Genomic DNA, 25,970 nt, shown 5'->3' on the forward strand with positions numbered 1-25,970 from the left:
TTGGAAAGGAATAGTGAAGAACTTAAGATGAAAAAGTATCCGAGAGATCCCCTATATATCAGCTATGGGACACCATAGTGGTAGTGTGCAGATTCTGGGAATTGGGGGTGAAAAATCTAGTCCCAGTTCTAGGAAGGCTGAAGAGGACCAATCATTTAATTTACAACCAATATAGATCAGGAGCCATAAGAAGGAATAAAAAAAGGATGACAAGGGTATAGTTAAATATGAATAAAGACAATGGGCATCCCACAAGTCTCCCAACATCAAACTGGTGGAAAGACGGTCCAAGGAACTGCCTCACCTGAAAAAGGGTGGCACGAAAGCATGGAATGAATTGGAATAGCTTAAAGATATCTCCAGTTTGCACCTTCTGGATGAAATACAAGTGTTATCTATCATGGTCGGTGGTAATGTGAGCAGGAAACTGGTTAAGAAAGTTAGACAGGAATTAGGTGACAATGAACAAGATCTTGATGATGGATGGAAAGCTATTAGGGATTGGTCGAAGGATTGTGGCCTATCTAAGACAGATTGGAGTAAAATCACAGCATGTCAGCAGAAAAGCAATGGGGAATTATGGGACGACATAGGAAGGTTTATGGTGATCTGGTTAGAACATTCCAGCCTGTCAGGGGACACAAACATGGAAGAAATTGACAGTGGTCTGGCGCCCCGAATCTCCACTTTTAATCGTAGGATTAAAACCCAAACTAGCAAAATTGTTAAAGGTTACTGTGCCCAATTGAGAGACTAGTCACAGAATATATGGTGAAAATGTTGAAAAGGCTAAATTTAGAACCATGCAGACTGTAGAAGCAACACCAGGAGTCTTGGCAGATAGACACCCGTGTAAATGTCACAACCATGGGCAAGAAGGACATTGGGCAAAGACCTGGAGGATTAAGAAGGAGGTTGCAAGTGGTCCTAAGACTGCTCTGGGGATTTTGTGACTGAATGGGTGTTACCGGACCCGATCAAGGGCATATCCCCTGAACAGCAGAAGGCAATCCTGGATAGATTGTCTTTTGGACATTGATGCTGAATTGACATGTTTACCTTTGACTGACAGACACTGTCTGTCATTTGATGGTGAACTGAGAACTGCAGTCAGAATTGAGGGAATAGAAAAGACCTGGAAGGAACTGGAATGGCTGTGAAGGAAAAAAAAACTTAGAGAGAGAGAGAGAGAGAGAGACCAGCTTCTCATGCTGTGTTCACTGAAGCAAGTGTTAATTATTTGTGGTCTGGTTTGAATGCATCGTTGTTGGTGGTTAAATGTTGTCTTCCGTAATATTTGTGTTTTTGTGTACTGGAGCTCGAGATCCGGGAATGGGTTGAATTTAGTTTGCATTTTGAGATTCTGTGGTGATTTGAAAGTCTGATTTGTGTCTGTATCAGTATGGAACATGTTTTGTTAATGTAATGTCCTTTTCAGGAACCATCAGTGTCTGTGTAAAGCAAAAACCTACAACAAAATATTGATTTTAAAATTGGGTCATAAAGCTTGGCAAAATTTTACTTCTTGGAATTTGAAATTATCACATTTTGAATTTCATTTTCTGGCCAAAATGTACTTCCAAGCATTGTTTTAGCATATGAGTGAATCTTTATTTCCAGATGATAATTGTTGATTGTAAATGTGCTTTGGTATAGTAGTATCCAAGTAGTAGGAAAAATGGGAATTTTGGAAACGCAATCCTCTTTGAACAAAATTCTGTTGGTATATTCTAAAATCTGAGAAAACCGATATCAAGGAGATTTGAAAAAGAGAGTACATTCTAATAAAGGAGGTAGGCTTTTCCTTTGTTAATTATAAAATACTAATTTTTATTGAGGAGAAAGAAAGACAGTCAATGGAATTATGCCCAGAAATTTTCACCCCACTGCTTTTTTTTTAAGATTACTTGCAGTGTGGAAACAGGCCCTTCGACCCAACAAGTCCACACCGACCCGCCAAAGCGCAACCCACCCAGACCCATTCCCCTACATTTACCCCAGTACCTAACACTACGGGCAATTCAGCATGGTCAATTCACCTAAGCTGCACATTTTTGGACTGTGGGAGGAAACCGGAGCACCTGGAAGAAACCCACGCAGACACGGGGAGAATGTGCAAACTCCACACAATAGTCGCCTGAGGCAGGAATTGAACGTGGGTCTCTGGCACTGTGAGGCAGCAGTGCTAACCGCTGTGCCACCGTGCTGCCCACTTTAAACACTACTAATTAATCCATTCCACTTCAAGTGGAATGGATGAATATTTTCTGTTTTTCAGATAAGATGATGAACTTCTGAACCTGTCTGCAGACTTTTAGCATCACAACACAATGATGGATGAGGCATCCTCAAACCATTGAGCCATTGGTTAACAATACATCTCAGCATTGAAGAACTACTATGGAAACATTTTGGAATTTCAATGCATAAAGATTGTTAGTGACTTTAGGGGAGTTAACAGAATTTTAAATTTGGACAAATTTGCATCAAGGTATGTCAAATATCTAGAATGAGCTATAAAGTAAGTTTAAAATATGTAGATCATCTTAGAGAAAGAATGAACAAAATATGTTTTGCCTGAAATGAAGAGAAATGTTTGACTTCTGTTTTTAAAATGTTGTGAGATGATTTTCCCATGGACTACAAATCTCTCCAGATATCTGGAATTAGATCAGTGGTAATTGTTAAATGGCAAAATTGGATGAGGTGAAATAATTAGGAGTGGAGTGTAGTGGCAGAAGAAAAACAGATTAGAATAATGGGTTGAAATGGCAATTGAAGTTAATACGCATTTAAATGAAAAAAGAAGTTTAGCTGAGAGTACCGAAACTGATAGCTTTCTCTTGGTGATGTTTGCTTCCTTGTCTTTCCTTGGAGAACTAGGTGATCAAACCATGACCCAAGACATTGTGACTATACATGGAGAGATAAGTAAAATCTCATAGATCTTTTGATAAGATCATACAAGAGTCAAGGATACATGGCATAGTCTTGGCATATTGATGTAAAAGTGCAAAAGTGTATGTTACCTCAGAAGTAGCAAACATGAATGAATGCTTGGTTTAAAAAAATCACAATGAATAACAGGCCTCAGACATGTACTGGAAGAAAGTGAGGACTGCAGTTGCTGCAAATCAGAATCAAAATGTGGCTTTTCATCTTCCTTATGCCCAAAACATTGATTCTCCTGCTCCTCAGATGCTGCCTGACCCACTTCGCTTTTCCAGCATCACATTTTTTGCCTCAGACATGTACATCTACTTGACAAATTAGATTACCTACACTATAGAAACAGGCCATTCAGCCCAACAAGTCCACACCGACCCTTCAAAGAGTAACCCACCCAGACCCACTCCCCACATTTACCCTGACTAATGCACCTAACACTATGGGCAATTTAGCATGGCCAATTCACCCAACCTGCACATGTTTGGACTGTGTGAGGAAACCAGAGCACCCAGAGGAAACCCACGCAGACACAGGGAGAACTCCACTCAGTTTCCCAAGGCTGGAATTGAAGCTGGGCCCCTGGCACAGTGAGGCCACAGTGCTAACCACTGAGCCACCGTGTTGCTCCTAAATGGAGTAGTGTGACCTGGAAGAGCACAAGAGCATAGTTGAAATGCAAAGGCAGTGACACATAATCCATATAGAAATTGACTTTAAAACAGTGACAGTGAGCTGGAGTGAAAGGGCCCAAAAATGATGACATACAGACACCTCGAGAAAGAGAACTGGGGAGTTTTAAATTCATACATGATGTTAACGAGCAACCAGTGGCTGAACCTGAAGCCTGATAAGAATTGTTACAATCGCCCAAGATTGGGAAGCTTAGTTTTTTTTATTGTGTTCTTATTCTGAATTTCATGTTTATGTTGTTAATTGTTATATTTAGCAAATACTGAAGCCTAAAGTTTGGTATTTTACTGGCCTTCAACACTCTAGGTGACCTACTTATTATTCATATTTTGCTTTATTTGTATAATTCTGTTTGGGAAGAATCAAAAGGGGGGAGTTGTGGAGTATATTGAAAATTTTGTAGCGACAGCAAAACAAGGGTTTTGAGGAGGATCAAGTAAAAAATAATTTATAAAGGTACAGAAAAGGTTGTTGCTATGGAGGTCTTAACATACAACCATGTCATCAATACACAATAAGAAATAAAGCCAGATATTTAGAAAGATTGCAGACTTGTTCCTTATTTTTCTAGGAATCTACCAGTTTACCAGTTATCTTAAATTTCTTGGCTTTTATTAGCATTTGTCGATCTCCCTTTTGAGTACAATGTAATGTTCTTGGTGTGGCATATTAATTTAAAACAATACCTTTGATGCAGGAATGACACTCGTTTTTCTGTGAGACAAACTTGATGACAAAGGGCCTTTCCCTGACACATTGAATACACAGACTATAGCAACTACAATATCCTCTTCACATTTCCTCTGTTTCTGGACAGCTGCACATCCTTCTGCACAAATTGCAATTTTCTTCTTTATCTTCCGCTTACTTTTTTAATTGTATGGCCTTCAACAGCATCAAGTCAGTCTTCAAAGACAAAAAAGCTGGATAATGTGTAATTTAAAATCATCATGATGATTTGGTGCCAGATGAAATATTTTAAACCACTGTATTCACAATTTTCTGCCTGTGTTAAATATCACTAATAAGGAAGTCAACATTTTCACTTGGGTCTCTGTCTTCTCCCAATTAATTATATTGTTTCCGTTAGAATTGAAGAAAACACCAAATGCTACAACAATTTTAGAACAAAGAGAGCAAAGAAAATTTACAGCCCAGGAACAGGCCCTTCAGCCCTCCAAACCTGTGCCGATCCAAATCCATTGTCTAAACCTATCACCCAATTCCTAAGCATCTGTATCCCTCTGCTCCCCACCTACTCATGCATCTGTCCAGACGCACCTTATTTGAATTTACCGTGTCTGCTTTTACCACCTCTGCTGGCAATGCATTCCAGGCATCGACCACCCTCTGTGTAAAATACTTTCCATGTGTATCCCCCTTAAACCTTTCTCCTCTCACCTTGAACACATGACCTCTCGTTATTGATTCCCTCACTCTGGGAAAAAGCCTATCTCTATCCAACCTGTCTATACCCTTCATGAATTTGTAGACCTCAATCAGGGCTCCCCTCAATTTCCCTTTTTCTAATGAAAACAATCCTAACCTATTCAACCTTTCTTCATAGCTAGCACCTTCCATACCAGGCAACATCCTCGTAAACCTTCACTGCATTCTCTCCAAAGCATCCACATCCTTTTGGTAATGTGGCGACCAGAACTGTGTGCAATAATCTAAATGCAGCCAAACAAAAGTCTTGTACAGTTTTAACATGACCGGCAAACTCTTACACTCAATACCATGTCTGATGAAGGCAAGCACACCATATGCCTTTTTGACCACTCTATCTACCTGTACAGCCAACCTCAGGGTACAATGGACCTGAACTCCCATATCTCTCTGTTCATCAACTTTTCCCAAGGCTCTTCCATTTACAGTATAGTTTGCTCTTGAATTAGACCTTCCAAAATGCATCACCTCACATTTGCCCGGATTGAACTCTATCTGCCACTCCTTCGCCCAACTCTCCAGTCTATCTATATTCTCCTGTATTCTTTGACATTCCCCTACTCTGCTACTCCTCCAATCTTCACGTCATCTGCAAACTTACTGATCAGACCAACAGTGCCCTCTTCCAGATCATTTATGTATCTCACAAACAACAGTGGCCACAGCACTGATTCCTGTGGAATGCCACTGGTCACCTTTCTCCATTTCAAGAAACTCCCTTCAACTACTGCTCTCTGTCTCCTGTTGCTCAACCAATTTTTTATCCACCTAGCGAAAACACTCTGCACACCATGTGACTTTACTTTCTCCATCCTTTTACCATGGGGGGCCTTAACAAACGCCAAACTAAAGTCCATGTATATGGCATCTATAGCCCTTCCTTCTCTATCAACTTGGTCACTTCCTCAAAGAACTCTATTAAGTTGGTAAGGCACAATCTCCCCCACACAAAACCATGTTGCCTATCACATTCTCTTCCAGATGTAAATAGATCTTGTCCCTCAGTACCTTCTCCAGCAGCTTTGCCACCAATGACTGTAGTTACCTGGCATATCCCTACTACCCTTCTAGAACAAGTGGGCAACATTAGCAACTCTCCAGGCCTCCAGCACTTCACCTGTGTTTAAGGATGCTACAAAGATATCTGTCAGGGCCTCAGCAATTTCCTCTCTTGCCTCCCTCAGCAACCTGGGATAGATCCCAGCCAGTCCTGGGGATTTGTCCACTTTAATATCCTTTAGCCTGCCCAACACATCCTCCCTCCTGATCCTGAGTAAACAAACGTCAACCTCTAATCTCAAGATTCATCATGTCCCACTCCTCAAGGAACATTGATGCAAATTGAGAATCTCACCCATTTTTTCAGGTTCAACTCACAACCATCCTTCCTTATCCTTTAGTGGACCAACGCTTTCTCTAGTTACCCTCTTGTTTCTTATATATGAATAAAAGGCCTTGGGATTCTCCTTAATTTTGCTCACTAAAGTTATTTCATGATCCCTTTTAGCCCACTTGATTCCTTGTTTAAGATTGGTCCTGCTCTCCCGTTATTCCTCCAAAGCCTGTTCTGTTCTTATTTGCCTGGACCTTATGTATGCTTCCCTTTTCCCCTTGGTTAGTCACACAATTACTCCTGTCATCCATGGTTCATGAATCTTCCCTTTCCTATCCCTTGTTTTCAAAGGGACATGCTTATCCTGCACTGTCTTCAACCTAACTTTGAAAGACTCCCACATATCAAATGTGAACTTCACTTCAAATAGCTGCCCCCAGTCCACGTTTCCCAAATTCTGTCAAATTTTGATATAATTAGCCCTGGCCCAGTTCAGTATATTTCCCTTAGGACCACTCTCATCTTTGTCTATGAGTATTCTAATACTTACAGAATTGTGGTCACTATTCCCAAAGAAATCCCCCATGTAACTTCTACCACCTGGCCTGGCTCACTCCCCACACCAGATCCAACATGGCCCCTTCCCTCGTCAGACTATTGACATACTGCTCTAGAAGTCCTTCCTGGATGTTCCTTACAAATTCTGCCACATCCAGACCTCTGACACTAAGTGTATTCCAGTCAATATTGGGAAAGTTAAAATCTCCCATCACAACCACCCTGTTGCCTCGACATCTTTCCATAATCTGTTTGCTTATTTGCTCTTCTACCTCACGGTCACTGTTGGGAGGCCAGTAGTACAGCCTCACCAATGTAACTGCACCCTTCTTATTCCTCAGGTCTACCAATAATGCCTCACTGCTCAAGCTCTCCATAGTGTCCTCTTTTAGCACAGGCATGATATCATCCCTGACCAGCAATGCAACTCCTCCTCCACCCCCCCCCCCCCCACTTTTATTTCCCTCCCTGTCCTGTCTGAAGTATCTATATCCTGGAACATTTAGTTGCCAATCATGCCCTTTCTTCAAACAAGTCTCTGTGATCGCAATAATGTCATACTCCCTGGCACCAATCCAAGTCCCAAGTTCGACTGCCTGATCCACTATCCTCCTTGCATTAAAGCATATGCACTTCTGACCACCAGTTCCTTTGCTTTCATTTGGTTAAGAAAAAGAAAGAAGCATATACCAGATATAGACAGCTTAGATCGAGTGAATCCTTAGAAGAGTATAAAGGCAGTAGGAGTATTCTTAAGAGAGAAATGAGGAGGGCAAAAAGGGGACATGAGATAGCTTTGGCAAATAGATTTAAGGAGAATCCAAAGGGATTTCACAAATACATTAAGGACAAAAGAATAACGAGGGAGAGAATAGGACCTCTCAAAGAACAGCAATGCGGCCTTTGTGAGGAGATGCAGGAGATGGGGGAGATACTAAACGAGCATTTTGCATCAGTGTTTAGTGTGGAAAAGGACATGGAAAATATAGAATGTAGGGAAATAGATGGTGATGTCTTGAAAAATATCCGCATTACTCAGAAAGAAGTGCTGGATGTCTTGAAATGCATAAAAGTGGATTCATCCCCAGGACCTGGTCAGGTGTACCACAGAACTCTGTGGGAAGCGGGGGAAGTGATTGCTGGGCCTCTTGCTGAGATATTTGTATCATCGATAGTCACAGGTGAGGTGCCGGAAGACTGGAGGTTGGCTGATGTGGTGCCATTGTTTAAGAAAGGTGGTAAGGACAAGCCAGGGAACTCTAGACCACCGAGCCTGAAATCGGTGGTGGGAAAGTTGTTGGAGGGAATCCTGAGGGACAGGATGTATATATATTTGGAAAGGCAAGGACTGATTCGGGATAATCAACATGGCTTTGTGTGTGGGAAATCATGTCTCACAAACTTGATTGAGTTTTTTGAAGAAGTAACAAAGAGGATTGATGAGGTCAAAGTGATAGTTGTGATCTATATGGACATCAGTAAGGTGTTCGACAAGGTTCCCCATGGGAGACTGATTAGCAAGGTTAGATCTCATGGAACACAGGGAGAAATAGCCATTTGGATACAGAACTGGCTCAAAGGTAGAAGACAGAGGGTGGTGGTGGAGGGTTGTTTTCAGATTGGAGGCCTGTGACCAGTAGACTGCCACAAGGATCAGTCCTGGATCCACTACTTTTCATCATTTATATAAATGATTTGGATGTGAGCATAAGAGGTATAGTTAGAAAGTTTGCACTTGACGCTAAAATTGGAGGTGCAGTGGACAGTGAAGAAGGTTACCTCAGATTACAATGAGATCTTGATCAGATGGGTCAATAGGCTGAGAAGTGGCAGATGGAGTTTTTTATTGGTCAGAGTATTGAGTACAGGAGTTGGGAGGTAATGTTATGGCTGTACAGGACATTGGTTAGGCCACTTTTGTAATATTGTGCGCAATTCTGGTCTCCTTCCTATCGGAAGGATGTTGTGAAACTTGAAAGGGTTCAGAAAAGATTTACAAGAACATTGCCAGGTTTGGAGGACTTGAGCTATAGGGAGAGGCTGAACAAGCAGGGTCTGTTTTCCCTGGAGCATCGGAGGCTGAGGGGTGACCTTATAAATGTTTACCAAATCATGAGGGGCATGAATAGGATAAATAGACTAGGTCTTTTCCCTGGGGTGGGGGAGTTCAGAAGTAGAGGGCATAGATTTAGGTTGAGAGGGGAGATATAAAAGAGACCCAAGGTGCAACTTTTTCACGCAGAGAGTGGTGGGAGCATGGAATGAGCTGACAGTGGAAGTAGTGGAGGTTGGTACAATTGCAACATTTAAGAAGCATTTGGATGGGTATATGAACAGGAAGGGTTTGGAGGGATATGGGTGCTGTCAGGTGGGATTAGATTGGATTGGGATATCTGGTCGGCATTGACAGGTTGGACCGAATGGTCTGTTTCCATCCTGTACATCTCTATGACTCCATGACTCCATCTGCTTCATATTCATGGTGCCTATATGCATCACGACAATTGGTTGTTCACCCTCCCCTTTCAGAATGCTCTGCAGCTAATCTGTGACATCCCTGACCCGAGCACCTGAGAGGCAACATACCATCCGGGGGTCTCATTTTCGGCCACAGAACTGCCTATCTACTCCCCTTACAATAGAATCCCCTATGACTATGACCCTACGAGTTTTTCTCCACCCTTTTGAACAGCAGAGCCCACCATGGTGCCATGATCCTGGCAATTGCTTCCTTCCCCTGGTGAGCCATCTCCCCTAACAGTGTCCAAAACTTTCTCCTGTGTAACATAAATCTTATTCAGTGTTGTTATAAAATTAATAAAAGTCAAATTTAGAAAGAAGTCAATCAAATTTAGAAGCATGGTTTGAGCTATTGAGAGAGGTTGAATAGGCTAGGGTTGTTTTCTCTGGAGCGTTGGAGGCTGAGGGAAGACCTTAAAGAGGTTTATAAAATCCTGAAGGGCATGGATAGGAAAAATAGACAAAGTCTTTTTCCCTGGCGTCAGGGAGTCCAGAACTAGAGGACATAGGCTTAGGGTGAGAGGAGAAAGATATAAAAGAGACTTAAGGGGCAACTTTTTCATGCAGAGTGTGGCACATATCTCGAATGAGCTGCCAGAGGAAGTGGTGGAGGCTAGTGCAATTGCAACATTTAAGAGGCATTTGGATGGGTATATGAATAGGAAAGGTTTGGAGGAATATGGGCTCGGTGCTGGCAAGTGGGACTATATTAGGATGGGGTATCTGGTCGGCATGGACGAGTTGGACTGAAGGGTCTGTTTCCATGCTGTACATCTCTATGACTCTATGACTCTAAGTCAATCAAATTTAGAAGCAAGTCAATCAAATTTATTAAATCAAAAGCTTTTGGGAGGGGCAGTGTGATTCTGATCCTAACCGCAGAACTTGGCCATGCCGTCTCTCCCAGAACAACAGGTACAGCAGATTTTATAGTCTGGAAGACCTGTACAAAAAACACCCGGAAAGATGGTTTCTTATGTTGTGCGGATGCACATGCAGAGATCGCTGTATCCAGGAACAGCATATCATGCTGTTGTTTCCTGCAAATATTTGTTCTTTAGTTATTTCTTCTTCAGTTAGTTTGTTTTCATTCAGCACTTGTGTAATCAAGATGTCATCTACAGTACTGCCTAAAACATATTGAAAAATGATGTACTGTTCCTTATTAGTATTCTATTTAGCTAGACTGTTGTGTAACATTTTTCATTTTATTCATTCATAGGATGTGAGCATAGCTGGCTGGGTCAGCAATTTTTATCCAACTCTAGCTCTGTTGAGAAGTTGGTGGTGCGCTGCCTTCTTGAACACTGCAGTTCATAAGTTGAAGTTAGACTGACAGTGTCTTTAGCAAGGAAGTTCCATGAGTTGGCCCAGCAACACTGAAGGAACAGTGACATATTTCTAAGTCAAGATGTTGAGCTGCTTGGAGGGGAACTTGCAGGTGTGGTGCATCAGCTAACCTTGTCCTTCGAAAAGGAAGTGGCTGGGGGTTTGAAAGGTGCCTTAATGAACTTTTTGCAGTGCATTTTGTAGATAATACACACTGTTGCTATTGAGTATCAATCATGGTAATGTGACGCCAATCGAAAGGACTGCTTTGATTTGGGTAGTGTCAAGCTTCTTGAGTATTGTTGGAGTTACACCCATCCAATAAGTGGAGAGTATTCAAATACATTCCTAACTTATGTCTTTTAGATGGTGGATAAGCCTTAGGGCAGACCTGGGCATTTTACGGCCTATGGACCATATCCGGTCCTTTGGGTCATTCCTGTCTGGCCCGCATGAGGTCAATCTTAAATTATAACATAAATGAAAATGTATTTATGCCATGCACGCAATACAACTGTGTTGCTTTTGTTTTTAAAAGGATGCTTTTTTTATTTACGTATGGTCGCATATGCGTGTATAAGTGCGTGGGTGAATAGCTAAAAGTGATGCTTGCTGGCTCGCTCTCAAAATGTCAGCTCACACCAAGACAAGTTATGTCATATCCCACAAAATCGCCAGAAAGAGTAAACCGTTTTCTGATGGAGAGTTTATTAAGGAGTGCTTGTTGGACTCTGCAGAACTAATATGCCCGGAGAAAAAGGAGGCATTTGAGAATGTGCCCCTCTCCTGATGCACTGTAATGAGAAGGATTGGGACATCGCGAGAAATCTGGAACTTCAGCTGCAGCACAGAGTGGTCAAATTTGACTTTTTTTCCTTGGCTTTGGATGAGAGCTGCGACGTACGTGACATAGCCCAGCTACTCATCTTCGTACGTGGGATAACTACGGACTTTAAAATCACAGAAGAGCTGGCAGCCATGCAGTCAATGAAAGGAACATCAACTGGTAATGATTTGTTCACGGAGGTAAATGCATGTTTGGACACGTTGGGACTAAAATGGGACAAGCTGGCGGGTGTGACAACGGATGGTTGTCCAAATCTAACAGGAAAAAATGTTGGACTCTTAAAGAGGATGCAGGATAAAGTGACAGAAATTGACCCTGAACAGAAATTGGTATTTTTGCATTGTATTATACATCAGGAAGTGTTGTGTAAGTCAGTGTTAAAAATTAACCATGTGGTTGATGTTGTAACTAAAATAGTTAACTTCATCAGGGTAAGAGCTTTGAATCACAGGCAGTTTTTTGCACTTTTGGAGGAAAATGAGGCTGAACATCGTGACATAGGCTTCCACACAGCTATCAGGTGGCTCAGCCTGGGCAAAATGCTGAAAAGTGTATGGGACCTGAGAGAAGAGATTCAAGCTTTCTGTGTGAAGAAAGGGAATGGCATTCCACAGCTTTCAGATGCAGACTGGATTGCAGACCTTGGTTTTGCTGTTGATGTGACTGCACTTATGAATGAACTAAATGTGAAACTGCAGTGCAAGGACCTTTTTGTGCATTAAATGTATAACTTGGTGAAGGCTTTTATGAGAAAGTTGCAGCTTCTCTCAAACCAAATGGAAGACAACATTCTCACCCACTTGCCAACACTGAAAGAAGCCACACCTTCAGCTGATCACCTCCACAGGTACTCATCTATGTTAGAAGCACTGCATGGTGAATTTTCAAAGTGATTTCAAGACTTTAAAACTGTTGAGAATGAAATGCACATGATTTTTTCCCCATTTACATGCAATGTGGAGAATGCACCTAGTGATGTTCAGTTTGAACTCATTGACCTGCAGTCTGACACACTTCTGGCAGAGTACTTGAGGTCAGTCTCACTGCTTGATTTTTATTCTTCCCTCAAAGAGGAGAACTTTCCACACATGAGGAGGCATGCTCAGAAGATTCTAGTCCTCTTTGGATCTACTCATATACCTATATATGCGAACAGACATTCTCAGTGATGAAGTTCAACAAATCCAAATACAGATCCTCTATCACTGATAATCACTTCTCAGCTGTCCTTCGCATATCCACCTCAGACATTCACCCAGATTTCAATGCACTTGTTCAAGCCCAAAACAGACTGGATTTTTCTCACTAAACAAGTAAAATGAACTTAAAAACATCAAAAGCACTTATTGCTTTTTGTATATAGTTGTCTGATGTTTATAATACTGAACAATAATGAAACAACTTTTCATTATTGGTTTGTGAGATTAATGTGTTAAAAATAAAATGAAATACTGAAATTATTGTTTTTACAGTTTATTTGTTCTATATTTGACCTACTCCACAATTTCATATCTTTTTTGTAACAGAATATCCTTATTCTTTTGATTATAAGTTTCAGTGCAAAACTATACAATTTAGTACTTTTTACAATGGGAGAAAATTAATACTGAGCAGAATTATGTTCACCTCATTATTGGTTCAGCCCTCCAACACAACTCAGGTTTCTCATGTGGCCCCTTGGAAGAATTAATTGCCCACCCCTGCCTTAGGGGGTCAGGAGATGAGTTACTTGCTGCAAGGTTCCTTGCCTCTGACCTTCTGTTACAGTACTTAGGCACTAAATACGAGGGGAGATTGCAGGAAACTTTGATGTCATTAAGCATAATCTTTTATTTAACACGTCATCTAATAACGCTACTAACTTTGTATTGGTCGAACTTCAAACGAGGCTTCGCGAAAGAACCATCTGCCAACAATCTGGAAATCCCAACAAAGCAAAATGTTGCATATGCTGAAAATCTGAAACAAAAACAGAAAACATCAAAGAGATGTAACAGGTCTGGCAGTATCTGCGGACAGAGAAACATAGTTAACTTTTCAAGTCTGGTCCGACTTCTTCAGAAAATACTCATTTGACCTTATATCATTTCTCCTGACGACATAGATGGCATTATTTACACAGCATCATTAACCAGTACACCCCAGATCCCAGTTGCAGTTCTTTAACTTTAATCTTGGATCTTTCTAATAGAGACTTCTTTTTTCTCTCTCTCTCTGATTCTTCTTTCTTTCATGAAGTTACAGAATTATGCTGGATTCAGATTCAGTGGAGGCTCTTACTCTTCAGCAAGTTGTACAACTTGGGCCATTTCCTTTTTTGTTTGAGCATTTTAGTTTAGCTACAACATGTTTTTAGCAGCAAACATTGAAGACTAATGTATAGATAATGTGACCATCCTCTCTAATTCATGGATATTAAATATTAATGCAATAACTTCCTTCCAGTCCCAATTCAAAGAGCTAGAACTATTATATTACAGACCTGTAACTTTAAGACAGTGACATGGCATCATGACATATGGCATTCCGAAATGAAGAATCCTGCATTGCCATCAGTCAGTTGCTCCAGTAATAGAGTCAGTTTTCAGTCAGTTAGCTATGTAATGTGCACTAAACCAGCAACCACAGAACCTGGATTACCTGTGCATGTCTGAAGTATTGTAGCATTTTAAATAATGTTATTAATATCTTCAAAATATGTGTCTCAACATGAACCCAAATCTCCATGATGCACGTCATGTGGCTAAAATAACAAAAATCACAAAATGCATCAGCAATAGTGCATATTTACTTTTACAATCTAAGTCAAAAAATATCACAAGGGGAATTCAAAAGCTAAGCAAGTTCACCAATTCAGGGAAAGGATATTAGACCATACGACATAGGGGCAGAAATTAGACCATTCAGCCCATCAAGTCTGCTCTGACATTCAATCTTTCTCAGCCCCATTCTTCCACTTTCTCCCGGTAAGCCTTTATCCCCTTGATACTCAGGAACCTATCTATCTCAGTCTTAAATATACTCAATGACCTGGCCTCCACAGCCTTCTGTGGCAATGAATCCCACAGATTCATCACTCTCTGGCTGAAGAAGTTCCTCCTTATCTCCTTTCTAAAAGGTTTTCGCTTTCCTTTAAGGCTGCACACTTGGGTCCTAGTCTTTTCTATCAATGGAAACATGTTCCCACCGTCTACTCTGTCTAGGCAATTCAGTATTCTGCATACGTCAAATACATCACCCCGCATCCTTCTAAACTCCATTGCGATAAACGCAAAGTCCTTAAACATCCTCATATATTAAGCTTTTCATTCCTGGGACCATTCTGCTGAACCTCCTCTGAATATGAAGGTAGATGACCAAAACCTTGGTTCAAAGTATAAGCTTTAAGAAGCATCTTTGCTAAAGAAAGAGAGACACAGAGATTTCAGGAAAGGTGAGATTATCTGAGCTTAAAGCCCAGGCTGCTGATGGCACAGCCACGAATGATGCAGAAATTCAAAGTGAAGTATGAATTAGAGCACAGCAGATAGCTTGGAGGATTGAGGGGCTGGAGAAGATTAGGGAGGGTTGAAGCAATGAGCAATCTAAAAGTAAGGACATCAAATGTAAAACTGGGGCATCGATTAATTGGGTGTCAATATAAATCAGAGAGCACAATGATGATAGGTGAATTAGAGTATGAGTTTGAAACTAGGCAGGAGAATGTTGGATAACCCTAGATTTTTGGGATGTGGAACATGACTAGTCCATTAGGAGAACGTTTGAAAATTACTTAGTGCAAACTACAGGTAAAAGCAATGTGGGGAAGTGTTTCAGCAGCTGATAAACTCAGGAAGAAACGGAGTCTGACAATGTTATGGGTGGTGGAAATAGGTGTCAGCTGGCTTAGCACAAACCAGGAATTGAACCTGACAGTTTTGTGCTTTGTGCAATTTACAGCACACCTCACCAACCCGGAACTGATTAAGTATTAGCCCATCAGTGCTGGGAGAGAGGAAGGCATTATCTTAGAAAGAAAAGTAACCAAATACATTAAGGACATAGGCAGAACATCAATTTACAATATTCCCACAAATGAATTCATATTCAATATTGAAAGATTCACACTTATTTTGTTTTGGTTAACATGAAATGGCTGCTTTAAGGCATGGCTCTCCTATTGTTACTGGACAGTGCAGGTTACTCTGGTCTGAATGTCCTAAAAAAAAGGATCAGCATCAAAATAATCCTTCTCATCTCAGAGATGCAGGAGTTGCAATATGGACTTCACTTAGAGGAGGAGAAGCAGATGAAAAAATGTTGAATGAAAACAACAAGAAGGAAAGCTGCAAACTTCATTGAAAGATATAAGCATCCTAGTTAATAAGACAATGCTAATAGAGGATGGAATAAATTTAGTGTGCAGCAAGAGAACAAGCATTCAGACAGTTAGTAGATTGATATGATCCCTTAGAAAGTGTTTAATGATATTACAAAGTCAGGAAAGTTATTTTAAAAGTACTGCACTATGCCACCACAACTGTAGAGGAGGCATTCAGCATCAATTCCGTCATAGTACCTGTGGCATCATAACCTGCACTGTAGCTGTGACATGTGAATGGGCTGCTAAACTGGTGAGGAAGTCATTGAGTGTAGAAGCAAACAGGAGAATGGTCAGGGGAATGCAGTTGGGAGCAAGGGAGCCGAAAGTGCCAAATGGAGCAGGAGGGTGGACACCAAGCAAAATGCAGTGAGGGTTCCTTGGCCATCACTGATATTGCACATGTATGTATGTGTGGAGTCATCACTGGCCTGAGACTGCTATTGACGATGTTGACTTGATCAACTCCTCTGTCAATGTGGTGACAGAAATATTCATTTAAAAATTACAAGTTTGAGAAGATCAATGCTGGCATAGTAAGAAATATGAGGTTGTAAAAATGTGAATAAGTGAACTGTGCAAAATCCAGCACATGGAAGATGTAAATTATATAGGCATACAATCCTGAAATACATGCATGCCCTTTGATGGCTCATTTTCTCGATGGGAGACCCATAAGAAAAATGATAAGGGTTCTCCAATAGCAGAAATCGGTGCCTGGAAGTAACAAGCATTCTCTTTTCATACAGGAAATACAAGCCATCTAAAATTTATATAAATGATAAGCAAGGGGAGGAAAGTCGTTTGATTAACCTGTAACTGAAAATGCCATGCAGTATTAATATGGGACTAACACAAGGCAACATGGGAAGGAGACAGAGCAGTTGGTAGGAAGTGTCTGCAGACACAAGGGGTGGAATTACTTCTAGACTGGATGTAAAGGGAGAGAGAGAAAGAAATTTAAAATGCTAGTGAAGTAGCATAAACAATTCCTTTACTGGGGCTTCTATTACTCTTCCTGTGACATGGAAAAGCAGGTGACATACGAAGAACCTCTAACTCACCACAGGAAAGATAGATAAATGTCAACATTTTGTACATATTCAATATTTGAAACAGTCATTTTTTTTATTCCATTCCGATGAAAATACCATTGACTTGTATTTCTTACTCACAGTTTTCAAGGTTATTCATCAAGACATCAATAAATTCCTGAATAATCACAAGAAGAATCTATTTTTGCATCTAAAGAGGAAAACAAAACTACAGTGGAGAAAAGTATGAGGAATGTCATGAATGTTATTACCTCATGGCATCAGTTCAATCATACTTAACAAAACCTATTGTTTGGAATGGTATTGCACCTTCCCTCAGCTGATGAATCAGTACTTGTCCGTTTAAAGCACTTAAATAGACTTACAGATTGTGAGTTTAAAAAATGCTGAGGGTAAAGAGCTTCAATATTCATCACCAAAATGGCTGAATAAAACCAATACTGACTAAGATGATCAAATTCTGAAGGACAAAACTGATGGACTAAGCCTGTAACAGTTGATGAGAGGCTCAGCATTAGGAAAAAAAACTACCTCAATTTAAGCTGTGCAATTTAAAGATACTTGGCAAAGATGGATTTGCACTAATTTTTATGTACACGGTGTACCTGGTAGTTTTCCTTGTCAGGCAGAAGCCAATGGTGTAGCTATACTAGATCAGCTTGATCAGGGTACAGCATGTTATGAAGCACAAATCTTCAGCAATCTTGCTGGAATATTGTCAGAGCTCAGTATTTGCAGTATCCAGTGCATTTAGCTGTTTCTTGCTATTAAATTCTCTGAAGACTGGCATTTGTGATGCTGGGGAGGCTGAGATGAATCATCCACTCGATGCATCTGGCTAAAAGCTTTTGCAAATACCTCAGCCTTATATTATGTATTGATGTACTGAGCTCCTCCATCATTGAAGATGGGGATATTTATGAAGTCTACTCCTCCAGTGAGTTGTTTAACTGTTCACTGTCATTTATGATTGGATGTGGCACAACTTTAGGGCACAGTACAAAAATAACAAGGCAGCCTCCTTGTAAACGTCATTGAATCTTGCAATCATACAGAACAGAAGAGATTCCTTGGCCCATCAAGTCTGTGCCACCTACATATTCCACTACCTACACTATTCCCATTTTCCTGCATTAAGCCCATATTCTTGAATATTATAAAATTTCAAGTGCTCTTCCAAATATGTTTTTAAATGTTGTGAGGTTACCATTGACCAGAACTTACTTGGACAAGCCACATGAATGACTTTTCTCTAAGCAATGATAAGCTTAGAATTCTGCAGTGATTAACTCATCTCCTTACACCCCAAAGGGCTACAACCATCTAAAAGACACCAGTGAGGAATGTGATGGAATACTCCTCACTTGTCTGCATTAGTATTGTCCAGCAAATGTCAGACAGCTCAAAATTTTCCAGGACAATGTAGACCATTTAATCAGTTCAAAACATTCATTCTCTCTACAATTGATGCACAGTGGCAGCAGTGTGCACCATATGTCTTGCAGTGCAGAAAATTATCAGTATTCCTTAAACAGTGCCTCCCAAACCCAGGAATTCAATTCCTCTATAGGCCAAGGGCAGCAGATGGCTGGGAACACCAGCACCTGCAAGCTCCTCTCCAACCAAATACACGCAAGGATGGCATGGTAGCTCATGGTTAGCACTGCTGCCTCACAGTTCCAGGGACCTGGCTTCGATTCCACCCTCAGGTGACTGTCTCTGTGGAGTTTGCACCTTCTCCCTGTGTCTGTATGGGTTTGCTCTGGCTTCCCCCCACAATGATCCAAAGATGTGCAGGTTAAGTCAATTGGCCATTCTAAATTGCCCCTTGTATTCAGGGATGTGTGGGTTATGTGCCTTAATCAGGGGTAAATGTAGAGTAATAGGGGAATGGATCTGGGTGGGATACACTTTGGAAGGTCGGTGTGAACTTGTTGGGCAGAAAGGCTTGTTTCCACACTGTGGAGATTCTAGATGTCCAGATTTGGAAGTAGATCACCACTTTTTCACTTGCACAGTCAAGAAACCTCAAACTTCCCAGAGGGTGTCTCAACATCCCAAGAATGATGGCAGGAGGAAAACACACAAAAAATATTGCAGATTTTTTCTCAGCAGTTCTCTATAGGGAAGGATCACTGCATGAGAATTCTTTGCTTCACAAAATTAGTTGTGAATAAAATGTATTACCTGCTGTAGCCTAAAAGCTAGGAAAGGACACCATTGCGTCTGCCTCTCAAGGTAACCTTGGTTCTTAATAATTATGTACCTGGCATATTTCAGGCTGCTGCTGGAAATACAGTGATAAGTCTTATAAGTTGCCCCACCACAGCACTTGCATCAAATGATAGAAGTCATACATAATAACAAAAAATAATGTAAAATTAATACATAGTTCATCACAGTGCAATTAACACCTCCTGGGCTTGGGGAATGCTGGTTAAGGAACATTAGAATACCGTGAATATGCAGCCAGGATGAGACCGCCATTCTGAGACAAGACTGCCACGCTGGGCAGCTGGAACATCAGACCAGAAACATCTGCCAGAGAAAACCAGCAAGATAAAATGATCACTCCTGGATGGAACATCCTGCCAGGATACTGAAACACCTGGAAGCCGAAGGTGAAGAAGACCTCCAAACTGTTCGGACAAGACCGCCATGCTGGAACAAACGGAGTCTGCCACACTGTGCCAGCAACACGGAGTCTGCCACACTGTGCTGAGACTGCCACCTCTCCTTGGAGGCCCAGAGGCTTAGCCTAGCCTACAAATCCAGGCTGTGGGAGTCAGCCTTGGGCCAGCTTCTTGCTCTCTGTGAGACCTTGAGCTGGGGTGGGACTGTGTCTGACAAGTTCTGGTGTTGCCTCCGCTGCCACCACTGCCAAAGGCCTTCTCCCTCAACCCTCCCGCTTCAGCTCCAAAAAAGAAAAGAAAAGCAGTAGAGCCAAAGGACCAAAGAGAAAAGATGAAAATAAAGAGTAATAAAGCCAACATGAGCAAACAAGCCCCAGACTCAGTTTACCTATTCTGTCTGAGCTGAAAATGTGTTGCTGGAAAAGCGCAGCAGGTCAGGCAGCATCCAAGGAACAGGAGAATCGACGTTTCAGGCATAAGCCCTTCTTCTGTCGCCATCTTGAAGATTTGGGGGTGCGGGGAGGTTTACTTGGAGTGAGTTAGATAACTATGTGGCTCATTGTGTGAAGTACAACTGCTATTTCCTTCCAGAGTGATCCAAACATCAATGGAGACAAAAATGGCAACCAACACAGCAAGAGAAACACAGTCAAATTCAACAAGAATTAAAGTGTGGCCAATATTCACCAATATTGTGCAAAGGTACAGCCAAACTAAAAGACCAAAAACAAAAAAAAGCCTAGATTTTGTAAGAAATGACAACGACATGATGATTGCCACTCCACTCCTACTATTTGATGAAAAAAAGAGAGCTCCATATTTCTGAGATGAGATTCCGCTGAGTTCTCTCTCAGACATGTGAAATCTCACTTCCGCTTTGACAGATTTCTCTTGATGCAGAACCATCCAGGCAGCCATAAACCACACCTTTTCTTCACAGTTGTTAGCTGCTGTATTCTGAAATGTAAGGTTCACAACAGCTACTTTGGCAACTGCTGTCAAACTATGACTCTGTTCAGTAAGTGTGTTAGTGTGTTGGGAGGGTTGGGTGCCAGATGGCTGGGGAAGGTATATCTGCCAGCTGGGTAGTGTTCCAGGGTTCCAATAGGTAGGGTAGCAGCTGGGTTGGGGGCTAGGGGACAGAATGCCCCCACTGGGTATGCTGGAGTATCAAATGGATAGGATGCCTAAATGCAAGGAGTCAAGGGGACAGATATATGATGCAGATTTTAGCATGTGTTTGGTCCGGGAGGGTGGAGGGAAGTGTCCAGGGATGTGCAAGCTCATTGGAATAGCCATGGTAAATATGAGGATAGATTCAGGAGATGGTGGGTCTGGATGGGATGCTCCTCAGAGGGTCAGTGCAGACTCAATAGCCTCTTTCCGCACTGTAAAGATTGCATGATTCTATGATTTGAAAGCTATCCAGCCTCATTAACAATTCAAAGATGATAAACTGAGTTTGACTGTCCAAGAGCCATTCAAATGTCCACAGATCCAGGAAAAAGTCAGCAAGAAATTGTCTGGCGCAAGCATTCCAGGAGACTGGAAAAAAAGAGACTTCCTCTTCCCAAGGGAAACAGATTGTCCAGGGATCTGGAAGTCAAGGATATTACAAGGAGAATGCTTGTGTTTCAACAGAGCAGGTATATTCCAGATTAGATAGTCAGAAAATTCAAGGTGCCCCAGCTGATGTACTGAGACAACTGAGAAGTGGTGCAGTATTCCTCTATGAAGGAAATCCTGAAATTTAAATTCCTCCAAATAGGGAAATGTACCAATGAAGAGGTCCACAAGGGTAACTGGGGAATGAAAGATCATCCAGTTGAGGAAGGATTTAAGGATTTGCACCAGAGTCAACTGTCCTCAAGGAAAAACTCTACCGACGTCCAAAGAGATTGCACTCTGAGAAAACTGAAACATTCAGATATCCTACTATGTGAATTCAGAACCTTTGGGGAATATTGGATAGTGGTAAATTTAATGTAGTTATAACCACTAAGAAAATAAGGGAGATATTGTATAAGATCATCTTTCTGAATGGGTTAGTGCTCATGCTACAGTGGTTCCACTTATTCTACTAAGATCACACACATTTTGTGGGGCAAGACAAAGATCTTTACCATAGCTTTTGAATGGAGTAGATGTACCTCCGCCAGCTCCCTGAAGTCCTAAGATTTATACCTGACTAAGTGAAATTGCACGTTGCTGTTATGCAGTAAATTTTAGATATCAAATGGTGGTGAATCCTCTACCACTAATCACTAGACAGGTGCAAGATACAGTGAAGGCAAATGGAGGATTCGTGGCAATGAACTACTTCAAACAACCTTTACCCACTATGACAAATTGTTTGAAATGGGCCAGTCTCACAAGATAGCAGGATGGTCATCTGCAAAAATGCTGCACAGGCCAGTTGATATCAAAGAAGTGCCAAAGATACTGGATACTGCAAATGCTATCAACTCTGAAAAATACTCCTTCTGTAATACTGTCCTCTAGAATTATCCATTTCCAAAGACAGCAGGTTGAGAGGACTGAGGGTGAATTGATTGCAGTGTGATAGATCTTAAATGGTCTTGACAAAGTGGAATGTGCACCGAATGTGTCTTCTGTTTGGTTACTCCAGAACTAGGGATCAGTTTTAAAATCAGGGTCACTGTATCAGGATGAAAATGAGCAGAATTATTTTTTCTCTCAGGGGTTTGAGCAACTTTGGAAGCCTCTGCCTCAGGAGGCTGTGGATACATTGTCATCGAATACTTTTAAAACAGAGGTAACCAGATTCTTGTTGGGCAAGGCAAGAAAGATCATAGACAGTTGATGCGGAACTCAAAGAAGAAGCAGATCAATCATGATCGTATTGAATTTTGTTGCAGGCTAAACTGCCTTATTCTGCTCTCATTTCAAATATAACATTGGCAAACATTCGGCAATGTGAACAATTTTCAGATATCTGAGGAGCTATCTTCCCACCAACCCTACCTCCCTCACATTTATGTGTGCACCCCCTTGGCTCACAGTGCTCCCCGGATGCTGCCTGACCTGCTTTTCCAGCATCCCATTCTCAACTTTGAAATCCAGCATCTGCAGTCCTCGCTTTCTCCTAATTCCCCAGATTTGACCTGTCCACAGAATTTAGGATAAATTCATTCTGACCAATTAACACAAGCGCATCAGGCATAGCAGCAGAAGGAGACCATTCAGCCCACAACAGAGTCTGGTCTGCTATTTAATGAGATCATAGCTGATCTGATAATCCTCAACTTTACTCTCTGGCCTTTTCCTCACGAGCCTTGATTCCCTCAATGGTTAAAAATCTGTCTATCAGCTTTCAATATGTTTAATTACCTAGCCTCAGGAGCCTTCTGTGGTAAAGACGTCCACAATTCATAACCCTCTGAGAGACAAAATTCCTCTTCAGCTGTATCTTAAATATTCTGATACTGTCACTGTGCTCTCTGATCCTGCAATATCCCACAAGGAGAAACAACAATTGCATAACTCACCAAACGATTCTATATGTTTCAATAATGTAGACTCTTATCCTTTTAGATTCCACTGAATGAAAGCAAAAACTGTCCCATACATGATATCAGTCAAACTAAATCTTTTCTCAATTGCCTCCACTGCCCATACATCTTTCCTTTCACAAGAGACCCAATGAAATCCCCTTTGAAATCAAGACCAACATTTCAGTTGCCCTCACGTTTGTTGACTGAACTTAGATGCCAACTCTTTTATGATTCATTGATGAGGACTCCCAAGTCCGTCCGATCTGTAGCTTTCTGCAGTCTTTCTCCATTTAAATAATATTTGGCTCCTCGACCTCACATCAGTCTATTGTCAATCATCAAAGTATTGAAGTTATTGTTAAAAATCACACAATACCAGGTTATAGTCCAACAGGTTTAATTGGAAGCACACTAGCTTTCGGAGCGTCGCTCCTTCATCAGGTGATAGTGGAGGGCTCAATCCCAACACACAGAATTTATAGCAAAAACTTACAGTGTGATGTAACTGAAATTATACATTGAAAAATTGATTGTTAAGTCTTTCATCTGTTTGAATACCATGATAGTTTCACTTTTTTCATGTGTAAATCACAAAACCTTTTTTTAAAAGTTGCATTCTCAAGTTATTGTTAGCTGTGTTATCAACTATCACTTATAGAACAATTATTTGCTCATTAATGCTCAGTTTCCATTCTGCAAAAGCTGTCTCGTTAGGGCCTTGATCCAAAACTGACAAAAATTACTGAATTTTAGACTTTAGTTAAGGCAACTGCCCTTGACACCCAGGCAGCATTTGACTGACAGTGGTATCAATTATTCTAGTTTTGCTTGGACTCCATGAAATACTTTGCGCCATGTGGATTTGTATCTGGTACAAAGGAAGACAGCTGTAGTCATTGGAAATCAATATCTCAGCTCCAGGGGTCCTCAGGATCATATCAATCATCTTCAGTGATTTCATCAATGATCTTCCCTTCAAAATAAGATAAGAAGTGCAAAATTGAACAAATTGCAAATTCTGATGACCAAAAGACCGTTTAAAATCTTAGCTGTATTGTTCTTCAAGCAGCTCACACTGGTCTCTCTAAGAACTTTTAGTTTGATTATTTGTCATTCAATCCCAATAAGTGAGCACATTGCAGCTTGAAAGTTCCAACTTGTTGCCAGCAAGATAGAACTTGGATGAATTGAATGTTGAACATGGATAAGTCCTTCTCCTGTTAATATAACATACACTATGTTACCTTTAAAACTCCCAGCAGTTAAACATCATCAAAACTGTTGGCCTACGTTGCACTTGAACCAGAATGTTCAGGTAAATCACTTCCACTTGTGTGATTCTGTTTCAGTACATCTTCTCTCCTGGGGGTTAACAATTGCTTCTGCTGCAACGAGTCAGTCTTTGATGGTATCAACTATTGATCGAGTTCCAGTCTCCACTTTGTGATTGAAAATGATGTACCATGTTATAAAAAATGTTATTTCTGTGGATCTGAAACAATGAAGTAATCGTTTGGGAACCTTTACTGGTGAAAATAGTTTTGCTGTTTGGAAGTAGAGATCATAAAATCACAAGTCCAACAGCAAGTCAGATTGATGGTGTTTTCTGTAATTGTTTGCCCTCCACCTAGACACAATCACATCTTTTCACAGACCCTGCAAGAATATTTTGAATTCAAATGTCATGTGAGTCAGTAGTCAATATCGAAGCAGGTGAAATTATGTTCCTTCACAATACAACTGCAACACCTGTAAATTGTAATTAAAAAATCTATATAATGGGACTGAGAAACCCAGACTTGTCATCTCTGGACACAGATTGGAAATGGTTGAATATGTTAGGGCAACATCGTGGCACAAAGCTTAGTACTGATACCTCACAGCATCAGGGGCCCAGCCTTGTGTGGCTGTCATGTGGAGTTTGCATGTTCTCCCCAAGACTTTGCGAGTTTCTGCCAGGTGCTCCGGTTTCCTCCCACAGTCCAAAGTTATTCAGGTTAAGTGGTTTGGCTATTTTACATTATCCATAGTATCCAGGGATTTGTAGATGGAACGGTTTAGACATAGTAAATGGGGAGGGGACTGGATTTGGGTGAGAGGGTCGATGGGCTAAATGTCCTCTTTCCACACTGTAGGAATTCTCTAGGTCTATGTTGCTGACTGTGGAGTAGCATGTTCAAAATTCTGTGTTAACTCTTTGGAATTTATTACCACTTGCTTCATTACATTTATTTCAAATTTAGCCCTCACCCCAACAACACATCACCCATCATCCTCTCTCCATTCTACATCCATGGCCTCCATCCACCCCCAAGTACCCTCACACCTTCTGCCCTACTCAACTCCAGGAGACTTGAAAAATCACTGAGAAAATTTAATGCCAATTATTCTCCATAGCCCCTTATGACAACAGGCTAGCTCATTTCATCCCATTGCACACTTCAGCTTAAAAAGTTTCAAATGTATCAAATCTTTAAAAGTTCATTGAGTACTTAAATCTTTATCAAAACAAAACAGTCTTGTATTGAGCATGGATATAAAAGACAGCTAAACCTGTTAAAACAGCTTTGAGCTCAGTCAAACTGTGAAATTACAACAACTCCTCTGGGATGATTGTGATTTGAGGAATGTAGCCAGCTATTAATAATGTTATAAAAATATCTAACAACTTACCAGCTTAATTTTATAAATCGTCTGAGCCTTTCAAGTCCAAATAACTTCACAGTTTTGTT

This window comes from Chiloscyllium plagiosum, chromosome 1, assembly GCF_004010195.1.
Source record: "Chiloscyllium plagiosum isolate BGI_BamShark_2017 chromosome 1, ASM401019v2, whole genome shotgun sequence".
Classification (NCBI taxonomy): Eukaryota; Metazoa; Chordata; class Chondrichthyes; order Orectolobiformes; family Hemiscylliidae; genus Chiloscyllium; species Chiloscyllium plagiosum.